This window comes from Colius striatus, chromosome 2 (genome assembly GCF_028858725.1).
Source record: "Colius striatus isolate bColStr4 chromosome 2, bColStr4.1.hap1, whole genome shotgun sequence".
NCBI classification, from domain to species: domain Eukaryota; kingdom Metazoa; phylum Chordata; class Aves; order Coliiformes; family Coliidae; genus Colius; species Colius striatus.
In genome coordinates this window covers 49,083,703-49,088,368 of record NC_084760.1, presented here as the reverse complement: position 1 = coordinate 49,088,368, position 4,666 = coordinate 49,083,703, and the positions used below count along the sequence as shown (strand labels likewise).

General features: G+C 47.4%; 1 long non-coding RNA gene across 1 annotated transcript; it reads right to left on the bottom strand.

Moving 5' to 3' along the window:
- Window positions 1-206: 206 nt before the first annotated feature.
- LOC133624916 (uncharacterized) lies at window positions 207-3,538 on the bottom strand. The gene is made up of 2 exons (XR_009818190.1): window positions 2,450-3,538; window positions 207-571 (listed from the first exon to the last, which is right to left on the bottom strand). It is a non-coding gene; the product is annotated as an uncharacterized LOC133624916 (long non-coding RNA).
- Between the last annotated feature and the right edge of the window lie 1,128 nt (window positions 3,539-4,666).

Sequence of the window (4,666 nt, the reverse complement as noted above, 5' to 3'; positions counted from 1 at the left end):
AAATTGTTCTGTTTCTTACCATCTGTTCACAAATGCATTGTCAGGGCAATCAGCGGTGCTAGAGAAAACTGGAAAAGAAAACTTCTTTCTAAACTTCTGGCTTGGCTGTATATAAGCCACTGTGTCTGTCACATGAATGTTCAGCCCACAAAAATACACATTTCCTCGTGGTGAATGTCATTTTCTTGGGGAAAAGGAACAATCCCTTCTAGCCAGACAGCTTCATAGGGTTTTATTGTTGTTTTCAAGGAGTGACTTAACCGCGACTGGGCAGCAGGCTTTTCAGGAGCCACGCACACACCATGGATTACACAACACATGTAAAGTGCCATAGTGTCATTACCCCACCTCTGTTTTTTTAAAATACACTTCCTTCTGCTTTTGGGTTGGGTCCAGCTATTCAAGAGGAGCACTCGGGCCTGTACGAGGAAGCGGTGAATCCTCCTCCTTCTCCAAACCACGAAGGCAGCAAGGAAGGCCAAATTTTACTCAGGGATTCCCCACTAGATCTTCAGATGCGATCTCTTGTGTCCTCAGTAAAATCCAGCAGATCCATTTTTTGTATGTCGAGCTGTGGAGGAAAGGCCTTGATTAAACTGGTGAAACTAAATCACCTCCCCACATGCTGCTAAGACATAGTGGCACAAAAATCACAATTGAAATGTATCATGGAGCAAGCAGTGCTGGTTAATCCCAGAGGATCCTGACAGTCCCTTATGGTGCCAGGCGGGCTGAGATCAGCCATATCCTGCAGTCACTGACCATCCCAACAGTCCTTGCACTTGTCCAGCAGCCAGGCATTATACCTAATCATCAGGGGGCACAGTGGATGGGACAGAGGTCCTGAGGTTCCACAGTGTGCCAGGAGTTGTCCAGGCACACCCTCTGAGTCCAGCTAGAGGAGAAGTCAGACAGAGGGAAGCTCAGAGCAGCCTTTTTTTTGTTCATTTGTCCTTGTTTTCTTCAGAGACCCTGAGTTACCCACCCCTCAAAACACCAACGTAAGCACAAAGGAGCTCTTTGGAAGAAACTGCTCTAATTTAACTCATAGGTAAGGGCAATTCTACAGCAACAGCAACAAGAGACTTTTGCCAGGTTTTCCTCCAAGTCCATGCTCTGGGCAAGGCATGCAGATAGGATCTTCAGCACCATAAATCAGCTCACAGCAAAGGGAGAAGAGAAATGGATTGCAAAATAAACTGTAAAATAAACATCTAATGTAAACATCAAATGGGCAGTACTTTGTTTTTCTTGTCTGGGAGCCCAAGTCTGGTACAAATTCTATGCTGAGACCTTGTTGACCTCATTCTATGCTGGCCCTGTTGCAGGGCAAGGAGACAATGGCTGCTCTTCCTTTCCAACAGGAGTCTGATCCAGCCATGAGCATCCCTGTTGTCCTCTAGCACAGTCTATCATGTGTTGGTTTAGGTGCCTGAACTTTGCCCGTGGTTGCCAGCATGGGTTGTCTGGCTCCTCCTGACCCAGAGGGACATCAGCCATGGTGGCCTGGCAATGGTGACAGGGACACCCCAAACGGCTTCAGGCTGCATCTTTCTCCAGGGTAAGAGCCTGGGTTTTCTGATAAGCGAGTGCTCACCCAACAATGCCTGTCCCTGCCATGCCTCACACACCTCCCTGCCCATGCCAGCCTTGATGTGTGTGGTCGGTGGGTCTTTGCTGCTTGCATCTTCTGGGCCAGCCTGTCTTTCCTTGCTGGGAGGGCCAGCATGTGTACTCAGCAAGGGAAGCTGGCCACATCTGAAACTAACCCGACTCTGCAGGAATATCTGCCTTTTCACCTGTGTTTGTATTTAGGTTCCTTTAGGTCTCCAAGCCATGAGAGGGGTCAACAGATGCTGGAACATGTGGTGCCACAAGAGGAGCACTTTCTGCACTGGTTTTCATTAGGAAAAGGAAATCTATGGGGCAGGGCATCCCCTCAGAGCTTTGAGTCTCAGCAGGAACAGGAGAGAGTAACTTCTGTTTGCAGCAAGATGCATCTGGAGAACAAATTGAGACAACATGCAGTTTCTCAGGCGGTAAAGGAAGATGCTAAAGAGCATAAGGAAACCAAACACCAGATTTTTACCTGGCAGTTGCACCACATCAATACCTCTCTGGAGTCTGGAGCACACCCTGCCTCATGTGTCAACACACGAGGACAACATTACTCAATACCTGTTAACACTCAGACCAGGAGAAAAGATAACAATTTGCTACCATATGTAGAGACCTGTGCCTTAGACAGGAAAAGGCAGGAGCCTCTGCACTTCTGTTTTAGCTGTTTTAACTCTTCAAGGCATGCCATAGGAGCATGAGGTTATAAGGGACCTCAGGAGATCATCTTCCTCTTCTGAGGCAGGGCAAAGGAAAATCCAGGCGAACATTCTGCTCCCCAAAACACCCCTAATTAAGAAAAATCGACACCTCTAGAAAATGTGTTGATTACCTTTGTAGCTCTAGTTGCTCTTCTTCAGGCTGACTCCAGCATCTAGGACTGCCCCGTGCCACAACACCTAGCAGGTGCTCAGATAGTTTGCAACTCATTACAGCCCACAGCACCTTTTCTTCCACCGTTGCCCCTTGCTCCCCATCTTGGTATACGCATAGCTGATCTTCTTTAGCAGGGTGCTGTGTACCTTTGGCTACTGAATTTCATCTGGTTGATTTTCCCTCGTGGTGGCACATGGCGGCACTCCTTGTTCTGCACGAGGGCCTTCCTTAGAGTGCGAGGCAAGCATCCTCCAGGCTTTCCAGGGCCCCTTGGCCAGGGACATCTGGCCCAGGCTGGGTGGGGCAGGCAGCACGAGGACCAGCCGGATAAGTTGTGACATGAGATTAGGCTCTCAGAGGGAGGATTGGGACACATGGGAGGGGAGATAGTGTGCAGGTCCTGCTTCAGAAACACACATGCGAGAGATGATAGTTGTTGAAGTGTCTCAGTGGAAAACCTATTTCTATCTCCAGCTTCATCGTCTGTGGCCACAACCTGTGGTTCTGCCAGGAGGAGGGTAGAAGGGCTGAAAACTGCCACCTTGCCAAAAAGCTCTGTGTGACACAGCAGAGAAATCCCCAGGGGAAGGGAACTTTTAGCTGATCACTATTTCCTGATCAGCGAGCCTGCATCCAGTAATGCCCTACCAAATGGGTCAGAGAGGACCCCTCTGAAGATACAGATTTTAGTTGTGGGAAGTTATCCACCTCCCCTACTCAGTTCACACTTTTCACTCGCCCCAACAGTTTTAACATACTCTGCGTTTCCTACACTAATTTTGTGTGAAGGAGCCGAGCATGTGCAGTGCCTTCACTAAGAGCTGTGCTTGCTCTGAGCAAGGCTTAGCATATGCCCAGGGTGTGTGGTGTTACAGGCCATCATTTATCAACAGAATCATAGAATGGTATGGGTTGGAAGGGACATTTAGAGATTTGCAGATGGCTGTCCCCAGGGTTTGCTTCAGGTGCCGTTATCGCCTGTCGCAGCAGCTGTGCTGAACGTGGATGTGTGCAGTGAGATGTAGGGTGCAGCACGGAACCATGCCTGGATACACAAAATTTGGGAGTAAACTGCTTAAACACAAACAAGGTACTTCAGCAGTTCAGCATAATAAAGTTTTCAGATAAGAGTGGTCAGAGGAATGAAATTCTGCTCTATCCATCTCTGAACACAACTCTCGTGTTCGTACCCTTATTATTGCCTTCTATTCCAGGTGACGACTTCTGGTGCACAGGTCATGTCTGTGACAAGGGTAGACCAAAAAGAAATGCATGTGGGTTCTGTGTATGTGTACGTGTGTGTGTGTACAGCTATGTTTGACAAGTCACCTTTAGATGTTCTTTCCTCAACCATGAGCTTATGCAATCTGCTTGTATGATAAATTTGACCTTTAAGTTGGTCTTGAAATGCTGAACATGCGTCTACAGAAGACTGTCAATTACAGTGGAAAAGAAATAGATAAGCCTTTTGTTAGCTTATGGATGAGGTGATCAGCATAAAATGTTCAAATTCTGTTAAGCTTCCAGAGGAAAAGTTAGCAGATTCTTGACTAACTGAAACAGAGAGAGGCAGAGTTTTTCAATTTTATGTTGCAGATTACAGCCCAGGGAAGTATTACAGGTCATGAGTGTCAGCAGCTGAGGGAGGGCAAGCACCACAGCCAGCTCTGTAGATGGTTGTTCTAGGCTGCATCTAGGCCATGCAAAGCTACTTCACGAAATCCATTTCCCACAGAAAGACTCTGCAGAGCACAAAGATAGACATTTTTAAAAAGAGCAAGGTATTCTTTTTTTCCCTCATTCTTGTAGCAGTTCACTCTGAAGTGGTCTGCTCATGTTCCTTTGAGTAGACATACCTGGTAAGAGGTCCACAAATCGCTCGTACTTACACTCGACTCTGCGTCTCCTGACCTTAGCAGACCTTTGAACACAGCCACCAGTTCACATTGGGTGCAGACTTGCTGTTCTGCATGAAGCAACAGTCCAGGTTTAGCTTATGTTAGGAAAAAGGTGGCTGACGTAGCCAGACCAGTAACCTGCGTCTTCAGACTCAGACGTAGCTTGAAGCAGCTAAAAAAAAGAGTGCTTCTTGCCAGCATAGCTGGAATGGAGTGAGTTGTACTGACAATGAACTCTTGCCAGATAACAGTGCTAATTGGGCTTCTTCCTTGTA